Source organism: Pleurodeles waltl, chromosome 8 (assembly GCF_031143425.1).
Source record: "Pleurodeles waltl isolate 20211129_DDA chromosome 8, aPleWal1.hap1.20221129, whole genome shotgun sequence".
NCBI lineage: Eukaryota > Metazoa > Chordata > Amphibia > Caudata > Salamandridae > Pleurodeles > Pleurodeles waltl.
In genome coordinates, this window is record NC_090447.1 from 536,297,074 (window position 1) to 536,321,418 (window position 24,345).

The 24,345-nt window shown below is 40.2% G+C and overlaps 1 long non-coding RNA gene across 1 annotated transcript in view; it reads right to left on the reverse strand.

Annotated features, from left to right (window-relative positions):
- The window catches only part of LOC138249123 (uncharacterized), a 323,358-nt gene that overhangs the window by 252,280 nt on the left and 46,733 nt on the right, over positions 1 to 24,345 (reverse strand). Inside the window, exon 3 of the long non-coding RNA XR_011194731.1 lies at positions 22,355 to 22,434. This is a non-coding gene — a long non-coding RNA (uncharacterized lncRNA). The remainder of the gene's footprint in view (positions 1 to 22,354; positions 22,435 to 24,345) is intronic.

Consider the following 24,345-nt stretch of genomic DNA (forward strand, 5'->3'; position numbering starts at 1 on the left):
AATAACATGCCCAGTTTCTGCGATTAAAAAAAGCTATAAAAATATGCATAACAAATTATGGTAAACCCTAATGAAATGGCATTCTGCAAGTTATTCAAAATTCACATATAGTTGACTGTAATTCTCTTTCACTTTTACAATTTTTTTCCCCATGGCATTTCACCGCCTTGAAACAGGTAAAATTTACAGGGTACCCCCCACCCAATAAGGAATACCATGTGGAAATATATGTGGAACCACAGATTCCAGGTGCTATTATCAATTATAAATGGACTACATTGTAATGATCCAATACTTTAAATTCCCAGAAGTACACACAGTGAGAGTATCAATACTTCCAAGTTATAGAATACCATTGTGGGTTAACTACATTATCCGTAATGGAACCTTGAATGTGAGTAAAAAGCTAATTTTATGTAGTAGAACACTTCCCATCTGCAGTAAAGTGTCTTCTATAATAGGGGTTTCAACACAAATTTACCATGAAACTTTAGATGAGGACCTCCGTTTGGAGAGCAATAGGCCTATTGTTTTCAGATTATCCAGTGTCTCATGCACACTCTTTATTTTTTACCCTCTTCCACTAATCCGTTACTCCATGCTGCTTACTGGTCCCAGTCTACATTTAGGGCCAGATGTAGCAAAAGGTTTTTCCCATTCTGTGTCAATGGGAAAATGTGTTCGTACATATGGCCCTTAATAATTTGTAATATTTACTGTATAATTACTGCATTATCGGTGTTTGAAAACATTTGTGCCACTGACAATTACGCAGGGCAAAGAGCTGATCTCTGGCACATAGGTCAACGATCTCTGGCCCAATGGCAAAAAATGCATAATATACACATATAGGTTGACACCTCTCGTTACCAGGCAGTTTACAAGTGCGTAGAGAAAGTTGTTTGTACTCTGAAGCCTATCACTTTAACTTATTTGCTCACAATTTTGTTAATAATCTATCAGAAGCAATTCCAAAAGAAATCAATATATTCGAGTCATATGCAGTGAGAGAGTGCATTCAACCAAGGTGCTTCAGTGGAATAACTGTGATTAGAACGTGGGAATGATGGAGACAATGGTACTGTTCTCAACATTTGTTGGACTTGGCCCTCTCTGTAGGGCCATCTCCCAAATTTTTGCCTAAACCGTCTTATTTTCAGATCCTGGTTTTGTTGGACTTGTGGACTCAGCTCTCTTTACTACTGCTAACCAATGCTAAAGTGCTTGTGCTCTCTCTTTAAACATCGTAAAACTGACTTACACCCAATTGTCAGATTTAATTTAATTGCAGATCCCTAGTAAATTGGAACTGTATGTATCCAAGGCCAGGGCATTAAATGCTACTCCATTTGTGAGCATAGTAAAATGTGAGCTTCTGTGCCCCCCCTACACTCCCATGTAAGTAGCCTTTTGGACATGTCTCAGGCTTACCATTGTAGCCTGTGTGTGCACTTTGAAACTACTATTTTGATGTGGCAAAATCATTTTTTTGCCAGGCCTAAACTTTTCATATAATACATATAAGTCACCTCTTGGGTAGGCCCTAAACAGCCCATAGGGCAGGGTGCAGTGTATTTAAAAGGTTGGACATGTACTTTTTACTTTTAGATGTCCTGGTAGTGAAAAACGCTTACATTTGTTTTTCACTACTGCACGGCCTGCCTCTCCCATAGGATAAGATTTGATTACCCTATTACATTTAACAAGTGATAACTTTTGGGATCAGGTTGGAATGTTGAGTTTGATCTCTAAGGAACTGTAATTTAAACTCTCTTTAAGGGTATAGTCAGATTTTAAGTCACAATCCTGAAAAATTCCACTTTTAGAAGTTGTCAATTTCTTGTCCCAATGATTAGGTGCCTGCAGCTTATATCAAGGGTGACATGACTGGGTGTAGCTGGCAGTTGGTCTTTGTGTATTGCTTCCAGAGTAAATGAGAGAAAGGGGGAATAACTGTTGACAGGATAGGCCATCTCTGACATAATAGGAGGGAGGAGGTGTAACATACCATTCTTGTACAACACAAAGTCTCTGTCTCAGCACACTCACAAAGGGTTTAGTACCTCCAGAAAGGATGGGGCCAGGGCAGCGTTCAGAAAATTCCAGATACATTTGTGGGGAGGGGGGACTCCAGAAGCTTCCTCCAATTCAAAGTGGGCATAATGTATAAAAAGGGAACCCTCAGACCAACTCAACTCTTCATTACATATCTGGACATGTGGAAAACTCAGAAGAAGGGCGGCTATGCTGCTCTGCTTCAAGAAGGACTGCTACTTGGTTGCCCTCCTACTCTGCTGCTCAGCTGCCCTAGTCCCTGGGTGAGCACTGCACCTGCATCTTGAAACCAGGACCTCCAGAGTGACTTTAAGGGCTAGTTGGCTGGCCTCTTGATCAGAGCCCCAGGAACAGAAAAGGCTCCAACCACTTTGATCCTTAGCACCTGGACTCTGTTTGCTGTGAGTCTTGCCCACCCCCAGTGGTTTCAATCCAGCCCTGGGCCCTTGGATGTGTTTCTGCCAGTCCAGCTGTGATCTCTTGGGCAGAACCAATGCAGTGCAACACATCTCCCTGCAGCCCTGGATTGGAACCCACAACTCTTCAGGACCGCTGCTGCATGATGCCTCTTCTCTGCAGAATCATGCATTACAGCCCAGCAATGCCTTGTAACTGCTGCTGTGTGACGCATACTTGACACAGGATCTTGCATCACAGCCCACATCTCATCAGAGCTGCCACTGTATTATGCACTTTCAGCGCAGAATTTCGCAATGCTCCACAACTAATTCCTTTTTCAGTGGGCCTACCTTGGTTCATATATCTGGCCCACACTCCATCACAATTGGTCTGCACTTGTGATTTTGTCCTGGTCCTGCATGACCAGATAACCACAGTTAGTGTTTTGCACTTTTAAGCACTATTTTTACTTACATCTTTAAATGGTCACATCTCCAGTTCTACTGATTGGATTTTTGTTGTTTTTATGTCAAATAATTTAATAAATTGACTCTATTTGTCTGAGTTTATGTGGCATGTTTTTGTGTTTATTACTGTTTGAAGTGCTGCATAAATACATTACACATTGCTTATTAAGTTAAGCTTGATTGCTTTTGTGTCAAGCTACAAGAGGATTGAGCACAGGCTTAATTTGTGGTTTGCTTGTATATCACCATAACAAGAGTTCTGGTTGCTGCTTGAGTTGGGTTTGACACCTAACCTACTCCCTGTATCCAGCCCTTGCTCCACCACAGTTGACCTGAAGTTTGTCCTGGTTCAACGTGACCATATAACCACAATTGGCACTTTGCACTTTTAGACACTATTATCAAGCATTAAAATTGCATATCTCTTGTTCTACTAATTGGATTTTTGATGTTTTGTCTCACATAATTCACTAGGTTTTACTTCAATTTTTTTCTAAATTGGTGTGATTTTATCTTGTGTTGTATTTTCGCTATATTGCAGTTTAAATTATGCATAAATACTTTATAGGTTGCCTCTAAGCTAAGCCTGTCTGCGTTATTCCAAGCTACCAAATGGTGCACAGTTTAATTTGAGGTTTGTTTGTGTTTCACCCTGACAAGAATTGTTGTTACAAGGTGAGTAAGCCAATTTCCTATAGTAAAAATAACTTGCACCCCAGCCATGCACAGTGTTGTCATCAATTATGTAATTTCAAATGTTGCAGTAATGTTATCAAAAGTTACACAGAATATGTTATGACTGATATAATCTGTGAGAGTATTAACAGTGCATGGCAAGGATGCAAGCTTAAACTGGTATATTTTAACTTGCATTAGACCTCTGGGCCTAGAAGGCAGGGTATCCCAGCCTCCCTATATGTGTTTTTTTTTTTAAATTTTCATAGGAGATGGGACTGAGTCCTAAAATGACTGCATCACCTCTGTGTTGATGAGTTAGAGGTCAATCGGATTTCATCTTTACGTCTGTCAGTTCCGCTGATCCTATGCGGTGTAAAATATCTATATTTATTTTACCCCTTAATTTCTCTTAAACTACTGAATTGAATTACACCATATCACAAAACGCACAGTTTCTGGACCAAGATACAACTTTGTGCCAAATTTAATGTAATTCTGTTCATCAGTTTGTGCAGTGTCCCTGTTCAATTTTCCTATGAAGAAATGAACAGGGAATTTTAGGCCACATTACAGAGAAAACTGCTGAATCGAAAACACTAAATTTGTCAGAAAGCTAACGGCCAGATGTATCAAGCAATTTTGCATTTGCAAATGGTGTGAAACACAAAATTCAGCTGTTTGAGAATGCAAAAATGCCTTTCAAGATGTATGAAAGGCATTCGCTGTGCAATTTTAAGGAATCGCAAAAATAGAGATTCCTTAAAATTGTGACCCCATTTAGAGAATCGCAAATTGTGATTCTCTAAATAGGAAATCGCAAAGAGGGAATTCCTATTTGCGATTTCCAAAGCACATATATCAAGCATTTCCTAAATGCGAATTGAGCATTTAGGAAATGCAATTACCACCAGATCCAATTTGGTGGTAAGCATGTGCAATTTTTAGAAATACGTTATAAATGCATTTTTAAAAATGACATGTAGCACACACATGCCCCTAGAATTTTTTTGGGGGTGCATCAGAGGGGCCTTAGGCCCCCACCACCGTGGGGTTTGCATTACCTAATTTGCAAATTCCTAACTGGAATTTGCAGATTGGGAAATGCAAAACCATTTGCACCTATGGGCTTATGGGCCCATAGGGATGAATAGAGTCCCATTCTCTAATTGCGATTTGGTAATAGCGATTGCAAATTTTAAGAAATCGTTATTACCGATTCACAAATTTCATACATCCCATTTTGCATTTCTTAAATAGCGATTTCTTAAAATTAGCTATTTAAGAAATGCAAACCGAGAGCTTGATACATCTGGCCCTAAATCTTTACTTAGAAAGGATACTTTTTGTGGCTTAGTAGAAATCTGTTCAGCCATATTCAAGAAATGAAGGTTGAAAAATAGAGATATCCGAAGAGTAGGACTTCCGAGAAAATTCTGCAGAGTCATTAACTGGGAACCAAATATCTCTTTTTAGCACTTCCTTCTCAGGTAAGAAAGGTGGAGCAGTCTAGGGCTCACTAAGAAGAGAGAGAGAGACCCCTGCAAGTTGGTAGTTGGAAGATCCATACTGAATTTCTAGGCCCAGCATCTTGAGTCAGACTTATCAAGGTTAGGTACAGTTGAAAGATCACAAATTACTAGGAGGTTTACAAACAGAAGGGAAATAAGAGACATAAATACCACAGATTGGGACTTATGGACGCAAGCAGATGGCATGCACTAACTAGCCCCCGCTGTGCCATGAAACCAACACAGGAGCTGAAAAATGAACATAGGAATACCAACAAAGATAAAAGAACAAATCAAGCCAGGTGTGAACTAATGCAAATAGCAAGGAAGCAAAACATCAACTGTTGCCAGACAAGGGAGTTCAATGTAAGTCAAGTCTAAATGCTCTATTTGGCTCTAGTGACCTGGAAATATGTCTTCATGTGCTGGTCCTTTAGTGGCTGGGGCTGCAACATTGACTCAGGGAAATATACTTTAAGGTGTGAATGGTGTGATTTCGATTCTCTGTGTGCCATCTTTTCCATATTGTCCTTTTTTGTGCTTCACTTTGTCATGTGACTTGACACAGTATGTACCATGATTAATTGTTAATACTGTCACTGTCAAAAAACATTTCAATGTTCAATACTATACATCATATGAGCCTTTCATCTACCTTTACACGTACTGCAAAGAAACCAGAAGACCTAGCAATAAAGGTCCTAGCACAACAGAACAATAACTCAATGTCCCTACTCCAGGAGTCCTTGAAATCAATAGAAACCTGTCCAATGGTCATGTTTTCTCTTGCCCACAAGACTTGTGGTGGATATCCCCAATATATCTGAAGGGGATCGTATGGGGAATGCCAACCTCCTGGCAGGTCCAAAGTGCCAATAATCACTTTTCTGGTGGTGCTCTTGTCTTCCTGGGACATCAACAAATCAAATATACAAACTCTGAAGCTCGTGTGCAGGCTTATGGAGTGATCCCTTGCCCAGCTGATTCAGCTGTGCCATCCTGCTTTTCAGACAGCCATAGGCTGTCTTTTTTATTCCTTTTAAAGTTGCATTTTTTGTATGTTTTCCCTTTTTGAGATGCCCTCTCTGCCCCTCCTCTGGGACCTGGGTATCAGCAGAAGGGAATAATGAGAGCCCAAGCCTGTGCAGCCTAGCTAGCTCCCACTTGGACAACAAAGCCTTGTGTACTGCTGTCGGAGGGTCTTTCTCAGCAGCACCCTTTGGCTATCAAGGTAGGTTACCCTCCCTTCTTGCACTCCTCAGGCATGGCCGGCTCTTGGCTGCTTGAAGGGCACTTGTGTATCCAGTCAAAGTCAAAAGGTCCCCCTTAAGGCATTGCTTCCCCAACACCAGTCAACAGAGTTTCAGGGGATTCCTCCCCTCCAAGGTCACAAGCAAGTCCAAGCAAGTCCACCCCTCTATTGCCCCTCAGAGGAAGTGTGGAGGCCAGTACCACTGGCCTTGCAGAAACAGGTCTACAGACTCCAAGTCAGTGCAAGTCCACTGTGGCCCACAACTGAAGACATAGGTTCATTTACAAGGTATCCATCTGTACTTCTCTTCTTCAGTGCTCCTCAAAGTCTCCTCCCTTGTGCAGGAGTTTTTAATTGGGGGTAAAAAGTTCCAGAAAATGGGCAGCTGTAGCCCAATCCAAAGATGACACATCATCAGTCAACCCATTTCATCCCACCTACACAGCATTGGGACTGTTAAAATGATGACTTCAGTGGTCAGTGACCACAATTCTCTGAGAGGTCTAAACCTACCCGCCAGTGCCTACTGCCAAACTGGTACATTCCCTCCAAAATATCAAAGGGGCTTGAGAGAATGGAGACAGACATCTTTCTACTCCCCTATTGTTTCTCTAGGAAGGGCATTCCCAGGCTTGTTGGATGGTGAGAATGTAAGTAACCTATGAGGATTCTGCCCTGCCCTCTTTCTCTCCCAGGAATAGGCTTACTCCAATTCAAATAGTCCTATTGTGTAAAGGCGACTTAGATCTACCTGCTAGCTAGCAGAGCAATTAGCGGGGCCCAGCAGGGTTTTTCAAAGGCCAAAATTAATTAAGTGCTCACTGAGAGAAATATGACCAAAATCCCAAAGTATCTGAAAGATTGCAAATATGAAAGAATTAATGTCAAATGTTCACTCGGGACCTTTGTTGATCTAGGGAAGCACAATTTAAATCTTTCTCTAGGTCATACCAATGCGAAATTATGATCATTTTGTGCAGCTTTCACCTAAAGTGTTAATACAGTAAAGCACTACAAACTTACACTGAAGCACTGCAAACTCACACTAAAATCCAAAAATATGGATTTCTTTAGAATGCCCAACTAAATCATATGGCCTGCACAGGCCATAAACAATATACTAAAGATCCCATCTGCCACATGCTAACTGTATGTAAACACTGGACTGTTCTAGATGGTAGTTCCATTTGCACACACCTAAATGCATGTACCCCAAGTGCCCAGCAACAGGTCTTATTTTGAAAGATGGGCTTTACCCGTTAACACTGAAAACCATTTTACCAGAGCTTACAGTGAGTGAGCCTCAACTAGGAGCTTCTTCAGGACCAGCAATATTTTAAGCCACTAAGACATTTGTGCCCAGTTACATGTATGAAGGGCCATGTCCAACACTGAGGTAAAAATTTCCACTTTGTGTGCATACTTTCACTCAATAGTATAATAGCATCATGCTTCTAAATCTAATCTTAGTTTGAATGATTTCTGAATCTATACAGTAAAACACTACCTTAAAACAGTCTAGAGTCAATTTCCATTTTACCCAGTTCACAGATTCCATGGTACATCATTAATAGAAGGACCGCATTGAAAGGTCCTATCGATTAAAGCAGGAACCATTGATGCTACATGATATTTACTCTATCAATTTATTTACATTATTTATATGGTACAGATCTACACATCTAGGTTTCAATATCACATGAATATACAGAAATAGAGCGAATGAAAAAGACTGCAAAAGAGAGGAGGGTTGTAAGTTAGCTTTTAGGTAGATCCTGAAAAAGTGAGGCTTAAAGTCTTTAAGAAAGATAACAGTTTTCCAACAAATTCATTCACATTGCTGTCCTCCTTGACCAACTCCTCAGTGTAATTGGTGCATGAGCATATACAATTTAGCCAACCTGAAAGCAGCATCTGTTATTTTGGTGTTTATCCTTGTCTATGATTCAAACAGTTGGTGTCATTTTTTAACTTGAATATATAAGAGCATGGTGAGTATAAAGTAATTTAGCCACCATTTTAAGAATGTTATAGTCTGATTTGTTATGAAAAATTATGTGTTTGTCAATTACAAATTAAGTCTAAACTTTAAATGTGTTGTTCATAACTCTTTAGGCCCTCATTAATAATGGACCAGAAATTGCCTGGATTTTCCCCACCCCTGTACTTACACATACCGGAATCTGGTAACTCCGGTGAAGAAGAAAATCTAGAAAAGTATAAATTGGACCCTGAGGGTCATTCAAGAAATTAGGAATTACCAGGACAATCCATAGGTCTGAGTGCAATAACCCCAGTAATTCCTCATCTCTAGGTTAAAATAAAATACCTATAATTCCAATGGGCCAGTTACTACTGTTACTGCCCTCTCATAATTAAGAGGCAACTTGCAATGAGGGCCGGTTACAACAGGTACTGCCCTCTCATAATTAAGAGGCAACTTGTAATGAGGGCACTTTTATTATATGAGCCTAAACATTAAAAGTAAATTAATTCAACATTGGTGTTGATACTGAAGGTAAGTGTGAAAAGCGGCTAGAAAAAAGCTATGTATATCTGACCCAATTTCCTTACAAAATGGGTGGGAAGTGCTTGTTATTTCTTTACAGCAAATATGTTCCTTTCACACCATTCATCTGGAAGAAAGAGTGTCTACAACTTTTGGCTCTCTAGGGGTAGTGTAAGTATCCACCAGTGAGACATGAAGTCAGGTCTCATCTTATTGCAATCTATAAATGTATTTTGAATAAAAGTATCCCAAAGCAAAGTACCAGAGCAAAGAGATGCAAGTGTATGTTTTAGTTTGTTTTATAGTTCAAGGGGAACAAAAACTGCAAATTAAATTAGGGTATTTTAATAAATAGCTTTCATAGTGACCTTATCATCAGAATATTCACAATATTTCTATTAATGGATATTATGTGATTTAACCAGTCTGAAATGCTTGTGTACAGAAAACACATTTTGTCAAAATTGAGAAACCATTCTCAAATTTCTATCCAAAATGTCCTTGCTGGAAGATGTGTTTTAGGGGTTGTGATCATTTACAGGCATAGAGGTTAATATGAAACTCCAGAGATCACAAAAATACTTTTTGGGGTGGATACAGACATTCAACCTAATATAATGCTAACACTCATTTTGGTTGACATAGAAATAATGTAGTGGAGACCCAGTGTATCACTGACAGTATCCTGAAAATTATCCTCTGTCTCTAAGGAAGCCAAGATGGAGATCACATACTGAAAATTATAAATAACATTAATCACAATTTGTCTTGATCAATTTAGCAGCAGTAATTTTTGTTACCAATATTGAACATGCTAGAGATTTCATTAAAAATAAAATCCATTTACTTAATAACCTGTATGAATGGAATCTAGGCCTAACCAAAATATGCATTTCCTTTCTAAACTTTGCATGACCCACATTTGTTTGACTTGATTTGCTATCATTAACAAATTCCAAACAACATTTAACTCAACAGAAGTGCTTCTGTCATGAATTTTGCATGGCCTTTGCATAGCACAATCTTCCTTTGCTAACAAAGAGAACTATATTATTTTATTCTTTTTTAACCACTTGAACTACTTTTAAATCTCAAAACTTGCAAACTGATCGGAAACTTGCTTCGTTATTAATAGCTTTTAGTGTGAAGATGTGTGAGAATTAAAATGACATAAGCTATTTGTGCATAAAGTTTGCATGAGTGTTTTTCTTTCAGGAACCAAGACGGCTAAGAAAATCTTTTAGTCTATGAGCATATGTAGAAATGTTTATTGAATGTATCTTGCATTAGAGCTGCCTGTGTTAGAAGTTACCATCTTAACAGAAACTGTTCCTGTCTCACACTTTCCTTGACTGTGATTGGCCAACTAAATATATCAGCTGAAACAACTGTATGAATTGTAAATTGCTGTATTATTAATATTATAAAAGTATGACAGCGAAAGAACAGATAATCATAATCAAAGACATCCTCAATCCTCTCATGCCCGATCCATTCTCCCACTCTCGCACAGAGCTCCTGACTGTGAGACTCAGACAGACTTTGCTCTCTGCCTAGACTAACCTCTATCATAGTCTGTTGCAGTATTCTTTTGGAGTACTAATAGCTTCCCTGACTAAACTGCCTCTTAGACATTTGTTCCTTTTTGATAGTCTGACTAAAATGATTTACTTTTACTGACTTAGAATACTAGAATAGGGATTAGATCATGGTACACACTTTATGCAATTTTCTGTAAAATGTATTTGACTAATAAAGAAAGATTTCAAACTCATGATAAATAAAACCTTTAAACTCTAAGTACAACTCTCATTATTAATTCCTGAGAGAAATTATTGTATGTATTGACATTGAAAATTGCAGATTTTCTTTTCCAACTCATATAAAAGATCACCTACTTGTTGCCTAAGTGGTGCAGAGTATTTTATAAATTTAGGATTCTTCAGGCTCACAAACAAAGGATTACTGGTAGAATGGCTTTGAACAGGAAAGTTGTATACCCAATCTTGATCAGACTTCTGAACATAAGTCTAATGGCAAAGGGGCTGATTCACAAAACCTGTTGTAAAAAATCGAACAGTTGCTAATGAAACTACTGCAGAGTTACTGCTATGCTGGCATTATAGTTCTGACTCTTTTGGAATTCTGTAATAACCTCTGTAGTACACCTGTGTGTCTACATAGATTATTGACATTCATGAGTACTCAGAGGTGAATGATTCTGCTCCCAGAGAAGAAATAGGTGAAAACATTTTCATGCAGAAATGTGACTTACAGTGAACTTGCACTTGCAAACTATTTTTCTCTTGTTTCACCATATAGAAAAAGTATCACTCCTTTGAAAAATACCTTTCCTTACATCAACAACAATCTTGGGAGAGTTCCCTCTACATTCCAAAACTCAAAACATATTGACTTCTTTCCTTGGCAGTGGTGAGTCTATGAGCATCTACAAGATGGAGGAAAACCTGCAAACTCTTAGTGAACTCACACTTACTTACTAGTTTGCAAATGTCCACTCACTTTTATGGTTGAACCCACACAAGCGATTTGAGAAACACTCCTCTGTGCCTGCCCCCCAATTTAGTGACTTTGATCATAAGGTGAGAATCTTCCATTTGTGAGGGTAAATTACTACCATTCTTACTTCAGTCAATCAGAAATGCAGATTGATGTTCTGAAATGATGGTTTTGAACACCCAAGTTGGGCCTTAAATATCAAATTCTGTATAGAGGGATAATTATTGCACCTCTATAATTTTCCCTAACAGATTTCACCCAGCAAAACCTGTTAACATTTATTGAGGAAAATGTCTGGAAAATGCAAAACATGTAGAGTCATGTGTGGTAAATACTGATTCCACGTATTATTCCTCATTCCCATGTTGAAAACTTAAAATAGGAGGTAGTAATCATTTTTTCAGATTTCCCCTCTTTACTAGGTGCATTGAAGTCCCATCCCATTTCTCATAACTTGAAGTTGGGATCTACATAGATATGTGCAAAATAATGAATGCCAGTGGAGTTGGTGCGTAATAATGCTTGTTCACAATGAGGAAGGCACAGACTCTTTCGAATTTTGGAGTTGGAGCATGTCAACTACATCATTTTGGCGGAGGTAGTAAAGCAGAATAATGTCAAGATGTCTCCTGTTCTGAGATCCCTGATTCAACTGTAATGGATTAAAAACCCTTTATGTTCATTAGAAGTCTCTCATGCCCTTCTGCTCTCTCTCTTTAACTCTCACTGCCATTTTGATTCTCTGTTTTTCTCTTGCCTTTCTCTTTAACTTTGTGGTGACCTCTTCTCCTTTTTGTATTCAGCGGTGTATTTACAAGCCCCTTGTGCTGCTGGTGCGTAATTTTTATGAAGCTCTGGTAGCGCAGAGTACATTCCCAAATCTACAAGGCCACGCAAAGCCACTTTTTGTGGCTTTTCATGGCCTCATAGATATGGTGTAAGGCAACGCAGCACAAGCCGCTGTGTTGCCTAACACCGAGTCAGGGGGGTGTTCCATGGGTGTTACAATGGTTTTCACAAGCAACACCCGTGGGTTTTGACACATTTCCACATTTACAAGGATCTGTAAATCTGGGATGCATCAAAACTGTACGCCTCCCCTGGGAGGGGTAATGAGGATAATTATCTTTATTTTTCTTGGGTTTTTTCTCTTCCTATGTGTGCTGTGTGTGCTGCATTCTGCAGCACACATAGAAAGAGGAAAAAGCCTCCATTGATCGTTTTTGTGCAGGAAGGTGTCCCTTTCTGCACAAAACAATCCTGCTTACATTGCAGACACCCTTGCACCATGGTGCAAGGGTGTCCCTTATTGGCGCTAGGCAGCAAATTGCACACCAACGCTGAATGAAAGGACAGGAATGCACTGTGGCCCTCATTACAACCTTGGCGGTCGGACAAGGCCAACCGCCAAGGTTGTACCGCCTGTCGGCCGCCCATGCAGCCAGAAACCCGCCGGCCGCATTTGGTCATCCCCACTGGGCCGGCGGGGATGTCAGCCGTAACATTGCAGCCGGCTCCTAATGGAGCCAACGGCAATGTGGCGGTTCGGCTGGTGCAGCAGCACCAGTCGTGCTTTTCACTGTCTGCCAGGCAGACAGTGAAAATCGTGACAGGGCTGTGCCGGGGGGCCCCTGCACTGCCCATGCAAAGTGCATGGGCAGTGCTTTGGCCCCCAGGGGCCCCGCGACTCCCCTTCCCGCCAGCCTTTCCATGGCGGTCTCTACCTCCAAGGACAGGCTGGTGGGAAGGGGAGTCAAAATCCCGAGGAGAATAAAATAATATAGCGCTTGCAGCGATGCCGTGGTGGATTAAAACCGCCGGGACAACCATGGTGGAAAACCGCCGGTCCCGGCGCTGTGACCGCGGCGCTACCGCTGCGGTCAAAATATGGCGATTTGTACCGCCAGCCTGTTGGCGGTACGATTGCCACTTCAACCCTGGCGGTCTTTGACCGCCAGGGTTGTAATGAGGGCCTATATCTCTTAAATACTGTACATTCATGTCCTTTCAATTGGCATAGGGCAGTGCAGCAAAAATACTTGGAAAGCTGCTCTATGCCAATTCATTATAAATATGCCCCTTAGTCATTTTCTTTTCTATTCTGCTCTCCTCTCTTTCTTCCATCACACTCCATCTCTTCCCTTCCCATTCTCAATTGGTCTTGAGGTGTGACTGTAAGTGACATTTTGGTCCAATCCTCTCATATGTCTTTGTGTGTTCTATAAATTTCCCTCAAAAAAGTATCTCTAGTCCAAGGGATTAAAGAACGTATACAATTGTTGCGAGCTGCTATAATGACTGATCCCATATAAAGGTTAAGTGGCAAAGACGAACTGGAAATTACACATTGGTACTTCCTGGCTTTTTTGCTCATTCTCAAAACGCAAACCCATTGCCCAAGAGCGAGGATAGGAATTAAATTAAATAATCATAAAAGAATATGATGACAAATGTGGGCAATAATCAGCAGGAAAACATGACAGTCATCACTACTGTCAATGAGTCTGATTAATAACAAAAGAGGCTCTTCAGTCAATGAAGAGTCTTGGCATTTAATAAGTCATTATACATGCATCTCAGTCACTCATCCTCGACCTCATACATCAGCGCATCCACCCTATGACGTATTCTTGCATTCACCCTCTTACTTTCCATAATAAAACAGACACGCAGACCCAGCAAGCATATGTAAGATATGTTAAAAGAAGCGATGTAAAGCATGTGGCTAGGCAGGATGCAGTCAAAACAGCAAGGAACAAGGAAGGAAATGAAAAGGGACACATAAAAGGAAATAAAGGAAAATAGAATTACTGGCCCACCAGTGCAGGTACTGAGGAACACTCATTTTTAGGTGGAAATAAATGCACTCGATGAAGTGATGTAACAAAGGCCCCTGCAGCCTCTGTGGTGCGAAGGGCCCTGACCTCCAGGGCCCCTCGCAGCACAGCACCTGGCCTGGATAAGTCCAGAGGGGGGCCCCATTCATGTTGTTTGTGGGGGCTACAGTTTCATTACACCACTGACTTGAGGAAAAATTACATCACTCGGAGGGTAATGAAGCTAGTGACAGAAATGGCATAACCTATTGCCCCATCCACTATGTGTGATGAGTAGAAGCAGAATGGGAATGACCAGTCAAACAGACAAAAGAGAGCTTACCCAAAACTTCTATATATGCAGTATCTACTTAGAGTTTGTTATGTTTTTTATTATAAGAGCCTGGTCCATGTACATGGCCCTTCTAATAAAGGCCAGCAAGGATTATCACAGTGAAAGTCAACCCCCTTCTTACCTACTACAGTAACCATTTAGATTCCATGCAACAAAATACCTGTCTGTGGACATAAATGCAGCTTAATAAAATCCACCCTTGAAGACCATTACATAAATTAATTTTACAATAACTAAGTGAGTTCTACTTCCTTTATCACAACTTGTCATAACAAAAGGATTAGATTTATGGTCACTAAAATACCTTTTATCATTGAAGCATTCAATCCTTCAGCATTCATCACTAGCTTGTCACCATAACCAATTGATTTAGGTATCATGTGTTGTGCATAAAATGGCAACCACCTCGCACACAGTTATAAAATTACAAATATATACAAAATTAGAGTTAGCAGAAAATTTGCATCCTCTCTTAAATGGACCTGACGAGAATTATGATTCTGCAAATTTTGAAATCCAAGTATTTTTTAGAGGATGTAATCAACACCAAAGCCCTTGCTTATGTCAGTTGTCCGTGGATCTTCATGTAACAAGCTACCCATCTACCGTCTTTAACCCAGGATAATGACAATCATCCTTAAGAGCCAATCCTTAAGGGCCAATTGACTTTCATAAATGCATTTCACAATGATCAGGGCTACTGGCTTTGTTATAACTTTTCATAATAACCTGATGGGACAGATGGCATCTGACATAAATGTTCCCAATGAATCAATCAGATCAGTAGCCTTGATCACTGGTTTCTCACCATAACCATTTCAGGCCTACTGAATTTTGCATATGATTTTGCACAGGACAAAACCTCTGGCATTCAGTCCGAAAATCATAAATGACAACATTCAGACCATCCTAAGAGGATTAACAAGGCTCATCAAAGTGCAAATCTTCTACTCACAGGGTATGTAAGAGGGCAAACAAGAGACAAAATAAGCCTAGCCACTCAACTAGTGGCTAACAGAAATAAATGTTAAAAAAAGCTATTGAATAGAAATAACTACCAAAATTGTCCATTCTTCTAATTTAATTTAGCATTCCATGTTAGAGGGACATTCTGGACAAAATGAGAAGTAAGGTTTCATATAAATATTAGCCTTTAGGGCACAAATAGGTGATAATACCAGAGACAGGGCTGCATCTGCCTTCCTATTGTAAAAGGGTAAGAAATTAAAATATAGTGAGCAAGTTGGCAGATGTATGGAAACATGTGGTGCCTTAATAATCTAAATATCCATTGATGCCTCCAAAACACAATGAACCCTAGTGACTGTGTAGTGCAATTGCTGGGGAAGCAATCTAGCAGAAAATATCACCACATCCTCAGAAGTAAACGCGCTCACTCAGGGTACAGTGTACTATCGAAAATATTTATTGGGTGCACAACCTGCAGCATGATGGTTTTCAGCCTGGCGCCCTTGTTCACATTGTGAATAAACTTTTTCACGAGTGCACTGTATCCTGAGTGAGCGTGTTTTTTCTGTGGGTGTAGTGCCTCAATAATGTAGGGATTAGAGATGATGCAGGAAGTTTAATAAGTGCTTCAAAGAAGTTTGTCACAACTTAAGGGCTTCTATAAGAAACTCTACAATGAAGACACTTCTGATCAGGATGAAAGAAGTCAATACATTTCACCTTATCTCAGGATGAAAGCAGTCAATATATGTCACCCTATTCTGTTTGGGTGCTAGTGATGTGGAAGTACTCAACACAGGGATTTCACTTCTTTGTGCTTTTTTGATGATTATGTTAGCTGATGAAGGGACCATGGACAGTGGCACCTTCTGGGAACCTGGTGGATATTGCTGTCTTTCTAAAGAAGAAGAATTCCTAGGAAGAGAGCTGATCATATTGGTCTTTATCCTTGATTAATGCAGCAGCAAAAGTGTATTCACCTTGCCTATCTCCAATTATTGCCCAGTTAGTCAGCCCACAGCAACATAGGTTTTTACCTGGACATGACACTAGTGTACACATCAACAATGCTATGCAATGTTTGATGCGGCGGATGCGTGGAATGTAAAGCTGATATCCTACTGTATGCTGAGAAGGCATTTGATTGTGTATCACAAAGATTCTTATGGATAGTCATGGATAGAATAAGGTACCCCAAAAGATAAACTGGGCAAATAAAGATCATATAGATAAACCCAAAGTGCTAGGTTTGCTTCTATGGAGCTGGCATCTGACAGTGTAATGATGACCCACTGTACTCAGCAGGGGTGTGCTATTTCCCTCATGCTTTTTACAAATTACTGACAACCTTACTTTTGGCACATGCTTCACAGTTTCACTATAGAATTTGTTGAGCTTAATAATACATGAATTAATATTCCAGCATCTATAATATTGCAGTCTATTTCCTCAAAATTATCCAAACTCTCAAAGAAATAGATTAAGACGCTGATGGTAAAGTTTCTGGTTATGAGCTTCACTCAGAGAAAACTCAAATAATCATCAACCGTGCAATTTCCTGACCTGATTATCATCTTCTAAAAGGACAGCTTATTGAACAATAAGATCAGTGGCCATGTAGACTAAAGAGGGTACTCAATTATCAACCACGATCAAAGAAAGGCATTTGGTTTTAGTTGGAAATGGCCCTTTCTGCAAGGTCACCTCAAACCATTTTGCCTTTTTCTGCTCGTTTTATGTTTCTTTTTTGCTGACTGTTAGGATTCTGGGCACTTTACCACTGCTGACCAGTACTAAAGTGCAGGTGCTCTGTATTCTAAACATGGTAACATTGGCTTCTCCAATTTACTTGTTGTAAGTCCCTGGTAAAGTGAACTACATGTACCCAGGGTCTGTAAATTGAATGCTAATAAAGGGCCTCCAGCACTGATCGTGCCGACCACTACAGTAGCCCTTGACACATGTCTCAGGCCTGCCACTGCAGAGCCTGTGTGTGCAGTTCTAAACTGTCATTTCGACCTGGCTAGTGTATCCACTTGCCAGGCCCAAACATTTCCTTTTATTACATGTAAGTCACCCCTAGGGGTAGGCCTTAGTTAGCTCAAAGGGCGGGGTGCAGTGTATTGAAAAAGTTGGACATGTACTTTTATGTTTAACATGTCCAGATAGTGAAAAACTCTTAAATTTGTTTTCCCTATTGCAAGGCCTATCTCTTGCATAGGATAACATTGGGATTACCTTAAAACATCTTTTAAGTGTAATTTCCAAATAGGAAAAGATAGAAATATGGAATTTGGTGTCCCTAGACAATTTAAAATCACAACTTATGATGAAATCAGATTTTAGATTGTAAGTCTGAAAATGGCCCTTTGAGAAACTTTCCATTTCCTTACTATAACTATTCTGTGTCTCTGCCTGCATCTGAATACACGTCTGGGGTAGATGACAGCTGGGCTTTGTGCATTTCCTCTAGACAGTGGCAGAATTGGAGGTTAGAGGTGACTTAATGGGCCATAATGACCCATTAACTGGCTTAATGGGGGGCAGAGCTTAGCACTGCCACACTTACACCTGAATAGGGCTGTATCTCTCCCCACACAAAGGGCTGTATAACCCCTGTAGACTGTCTAGAGCCAGGTAGGGCAAGACAGGGACCGTGTGGACTACAAAAGAAGGCCTGGAAGTTTTTCCCACCTTCCAGAACCTTGGCACCAAAGTATACATACTGGACCCAACCCGCCCCCCCTCCCCAATCAGATCTCTACTGGAACCAAGGACACTCTGCCAGGAAGATGGACTGTTGTGCTGCCAGGAGGGACTGCCACTCTGCAACTGCATTGCTGTGTTGGCCTACTGCTTTATGTGCTGTAGGAAGGACTTCCACTTTGCTACTTGCTTTGCTGTGTTGGCCTGCTGCCTGCTACTTCTGTCCTGTGGTGAGAGGGACTGGACTTGCTCTCTACATCCTTGAACTCTTGCTTAGTTGCTGTTCTTCAGTCTCAGGGACATCAAATACTGCTTGCAACTCTCCTGGTGCTGCTGGACTCTGCCTTCTGTGAACCCTACCCTTGCCTGAGGTAACCTCCTCCAGTACTGGGCCTCAGAAGTGGATTCTGCAGCTACAAACTTCAAAAAGCGACACATCCTCCTGAGTGCGGCAGAAATACTGACACATTGTGCTCTTTCCATTGATGCATTGCCCCACAAAAGTACTATTCAGCGGACCCTGCATGGGCTCTGTAGCCAGCCTACGCTCCATCGCAGTCGGCCTCTATTTTGGGTTTGCACCGGTCCCTCTCGACCTCAAGTAATCTTTTGACCGCTGTAGACTTCTAAGCACTGTTTTCACATGTAATCTTTAAACATTCATATCTGGACTTCTACTGATTGGATGTTTGTCGTTTTGGTCTTGTTGTACTCGAATATATAGCCTTTATTTTTTTTAACCTGGTGTGGTCTTTTTGTGGTGTCTTTCACTGTGTTACTGTAATTAAGTGTTGCACAAATACTTTACACATTGCCTCTTAAACTAAGCCTGACTGCTCTGTGCCAAGCTACCAGAGGGAGAGCACACGTTAACTTAGGGTGTATCTGACTTACCCTGACTAGGATTGTGGTCCCTACTTTGACAGGATGCAAACCTCTGCCAAGTAGAGCCCTTTGCACCGCTGGTGTGTCATTTTTTACATGGGAAAAAGTGACGCACCTGCTTTGCAAGGGGCTTGTAAATAAGGTCCCCTTTCTTTTTACCTGATTGATCGGTGCAGTATGGTGAAAATTAATGTACTCCCAAACTTTCATTACTTATTAAGATAGATCTGTTTGCTCATTCCCACTTCTTTCTTCAAAAGACTAGGTTCAGCTCTAAGGAACTTTTTGTGAGGTTATTAAAGAGCACATAATGTGGGTTGCCTTTTGAAACTTCCAGTATAGAAAGGAGAGTGGGCCTTTCCGGGCTTTAAATGTTAATACTGGGCTGCAATGACAACAAGAATGTACTGTTTAAAAGTCGATGAACCCAACAGCTGATTCCTTATGATGTAGCAGATGTGTTTGGCTCTAGTCCTGTGTGCTTTCTTTTGAAATACTAGGGCTCCAGCTACTTGAAAATTGTCTGGTTTAGGTTAGTCAAAGCGGCCCCGCAGATTTAGATAGCTTGGTATAGTCAATTTTATTTTTCAACCATTAATACACACACTCCACTATGGGGGAGTTCTTCTTTTCCTGATGTTTTTAATGATCCCATGTGTCGTACCTGAGCATAGCATGGTTTGATTAGTATTGATCAAGATTCTAAGGATGGGATACTCTGTTTATTTTCAGGTGTACTTGCAAAATTCTTACACGCAGAGCATAGTTTTTATAAATATATGCAAATAATTACCTATCTTAATAAAATGTGAGTGCATAACATTGGAATCTATAGAATCAGACTGGTAGGTTTACTGAACAACTATGTTGGAGGTTTAGATATATGGCACCTGTGACTTGCTTGATGATGAATTAATTACCTGGCTTCAAAATGGTCTGTGACGATAGGGTGTGCTGAAAGTGTGCATTATACACTACATGTGACAACTATGGGCCACAACACATTTAAATGCACCAACCTGAAGTTGCAGCAATGCTCAGAAGATTGTATTAAACACCTTACAAATAATATGAATATAAAATCTTAACGCATTCTGAATTCCAACGTGGTCATGAATCTGTAGATGAGATACACTTATTTGCTAATTGTTCAATCCTTGTCTATTTTTGGACTAATGTACCTACAAAGATGTCGGATTTTCTCAAAAGATTTGAGCTTAACAACTCGGAATACTATGTTAGAATCTGAGGCAAACAAGACTAATTAGTGTGCTTCATTTTTTTGTTTGTTGCAGTAATTCTTGAGTCTGTGTAGCACGGGAAAGGACTGAAATATCATGTCCTTTGTAAATGGTGGGTCTATTTCAGTTGTACCATTATTTTGAACTCGAAGGTGCTATTTTGCAAAGAAGGTCTTTCTCGTTTACAATCTGTAGTACTATAGTACTCCTTGAATAATATTTATTGGTCAGTTGCCGGAGTTTCTGGGTTAATGCTGTTAATGCTTAACTGGTGGACAATGTGAACTTGTTTTGGTATTTCTTCCTCCTAAATAAATTTTAAAAAAGAGTGGAAACTAGAAGGGAAAACCGGCACCAAAATCCTTGTCTATTACAGCAATCTACGTGACTCCATGTAATACAATACCAGTTTACAGGCTTTAACACAGCTTAATAACAATCCACACATGAACACTCATTGGCTTCAACATATACTTTTCAAACAAAAAAAGTGGGGCCAACAGAGTTTGTTGTAAATTTTCATAATAAAAATATTAGGCCTACAGCCACTAACATAACGTTTGCAAAGAACCAATCAGGCCTAGAGCCTTAGACAGTGGCTTGATAGCACAACCAGTTCAGGCCTACTATATAACCTTTCACACAATAAACTTATTAGCAGAGAGTCGTAAAAGTACAAGTACGTAGGTCAAAACAATATACAACCAGTCCTATATTGGTATAACAAGGATGCTCAAAGTGTAAATCTTTGACCCTGAGGGCTTGCCACAGGGGGTAACCAACACCTAGACCCTTGCCTATTATGGTAATCTGTGAGCCATGTAGCAAAATACCCTTCTACAAGCTTTAGCACAATGTAATTGCAATCCACTCTTTAAGGATTATTAGGTTTAACAAATTATTTTCGTATATGTAAGTCAAGCATACTGCCTTTGTTGTAACTTTTCATAATAATCAGTTTAAGACTACATTTGTGTTCATGGCTTGTCACTATAACCAATTCAGTCACGCTGTATTTCACATAAGCTTTGCCACAAAGCAAAAAGTGCTATACAAGCACTCTTTTTCCAGCCGGAAGCAAACAGATTCTACCCAATCAAAATATGTAGGAACTGAAAGAACTGGCCTGGGGAACAGAGGTTAGTAATAGGGGAGAATATTGAAATCAGGTGCCATAAGACTGTACTTTTCTAAATTTTGGATTCAAAATTCAGAATGCAGAGGTAGAATCAGTAGACATTAAACCGCAAGGCACAGTAATTGATTTACCCCGTGTAAATTTATCGCTGGATCAGTCCAACATAGTTGGAAAAAGGGCCTGAGTGTGGTCTACAGATGCTACAAAGGTAGGACTATGAATCAAACGTGATGAGCCTGGCAGTCTTTTATTCAGAGTTATTTCTATGTATGTACATTGTATGTCTCATTCATAGCATTCAACTTTAGCTTTATTAATATTCAGATGTTGTCTTACTCGCGGTGTAATGACTGCATTTTCAGGTTAGAAAAAAAAAACAGGCGTGGATATCTTTCTCCCTGCAATCATTAATTCTTCGAAGTGATTTCATGTATTGTGCAAAATGTCCTCTTGCTCAGCTGATCAGACTTTGTATGCAATCCCGACATTTCTAGCATGTTGAGATTTCTATTAATTCCTTAGTGTAGTACATCCTTTCCCTATCATTACTATTTAAACTTGCGTTGAGGATAATGCCTGTCTAAATCAAATACTTCTCTCCTCTGAGTCTGTAATTTGCGTTGAGCACTTAATACCATGTTGCCTGGAGAGAGGAGTGATTTGATTAATCATACTTACAAGATGTTCGTGAAAGGAAATAAATAGCATAGATTTTGCTTAAATGGTGGTACTTTGGATTGGCATGATTTTCATCTGCTAAGAAAAGCAATCGTTTTGCTGGAAGAAAGTGTAACAGATGTGTATATCCATGCTGATAGAAAGGGAATAATGTCTTGCAGTTGATTACAATACTTACTTTGAGCAGGTGGTTGAAGTGTGGTCCATCAACACTTATTTTTGAGGACCGGCACTTATTTTTCCTCAATAGTCTTTGATCTAGAGCAAGAGAGAAAAAACACAAAGATTGAAGAAAAGGAAACAGAAAGGCAGAAAAACAGTGATAAAATGTGAAAGCAAGGACGAAATGGAACATGCAAGAGTGAGGTAAAGGGGCAGGTAGTGTCTGGTTGTGCAATAAAGAGGCATGAGGAGGCATCACGTCTATGCAGCCTTAATATTGGACACCCAGATTTTCAATAACCCTGGCCGTGGGCACCAGCACTTTTGGTTACAGGTTAAGTACTAGCTGATTATAACATTAGTAGTTGGCAAAGGAGATGATCCTTCTTAAAACATTGCATACACACGAACCTATAGGTATATTCATAAAATTAAGAGGCTAGTGAGTCAATGTGATTTGTAGGTGAAGACCTCAGGGTTATGATGCCTTTATGTAGCTATGCAAATTATTCAGCACCCCGCCCCATCATGAGGGACAGAATACACAAGGAAGAGAGTAACCCCTTGGCTGTCCACAGTCCTGGGCCCTCATTCCACTTTCCCATGGTGAATATGACGCTGAACCAACAGGAAAGATAACGATCCATTCTGCTGGCTGTGGACTATTTGATAACTTTTCTCTAAGACTGAATGAACACAGACGTTTCCCTTTGTTTACATCTTATGGCAGATTTAATACTGCAAAGTGACCCATTTTTCAAGAGAGACTAAACTCAACACCTCTGAGGAACATACTGAATCTGCCTGGCTCACATGGATGGCGTCATATCTCATGATGAAAGATGTTCCCCCTGATATAAGCCTTATGGCAGTCTTATCACTGTGAAGTCACCATGAGACTACAATAATCAAAAGAGGTTTGTTTGATAGTTCACAGTCCACCCAGGTGAAGCTATTTCCATAGTTCTGTGATGGAAAAGAAGAGGAAATTCCTTTTAGTGCCAAGGGCAGATCGGTTTTGCAGGAGTGAAGTTGGTAAAAGGGTGACACGCCTATAGTGTGTTGCTGGCTAGCTATTTGATTTTTAACTTGGTTTGCTGTCCTACAAGATACTCGGATGGCACAACTCAAAACTACTTAAAGTTGAGAAATTACTCATAGTCTCTGGGTCTCCATGAGCCTTTAAAGAGTTAAATCCCCCTGCTTCGAGATGATGGTGAGAAATGTCTTCAGTCAGGAGATAATAGGCAGTGTAAGATCCCACATGGATTTTACGAGGGGGTGGGGTTCTAAAATGTTGGTGGGTAGAAGCATACTAGCAATAATGCAGCAAATGGAGTGACCCTGGGATCCAGGGGCCCGAGGGGTCCACTGAACCATAACATAAGGCAAAGGGTTGGCAATTTTAGTTGCTTACATTAGGGTTCATGGCATCCTTGCTACATCATGTAGATTCATTGAGTAGAATGTGAGTTTGAAATGCAAAGATCTGACACCATACTCCCAGTTTCATCATTCAATATGTTTTAATGGTTTAGAATGCAGCTTTGAATTAAGTCTGACCTTCAGTGATGTTTCTGAACCACTGTTTTGAACATAACTTTGGAGACCTAGTGAGGAGAAAACTATTCATTTTAAATCCCACAGTTCGATTTTCCATGGTAGTGACACATACTCCCTGAGGGGCATTTACTATTTTGAAAAGACTAATTTTCTAATGCATACCAGTTATTGGAGACACTGCACCTGGAGATCCATATCTTCAATGGGAGCAAAATTGATAAAGTTACAAATTTAAGAACATGACATTTATTTGTGTTTTCAAAGTGCAGCTACTCACTCGTTAGGGTGTCAAGGCGCTGGGGGGGGGGATACAACGTATACTGGTGAGGTGGTTTAGAAAAGCCATGTCTTCAGTTCCTTCATGAAGCTGAGGAGGGAGGTGGTTTGTCTGATGTGGATGGGTAGTGCGCTGCAGGTGGTGGCTGCGAGGTAGGAGATGGAGCA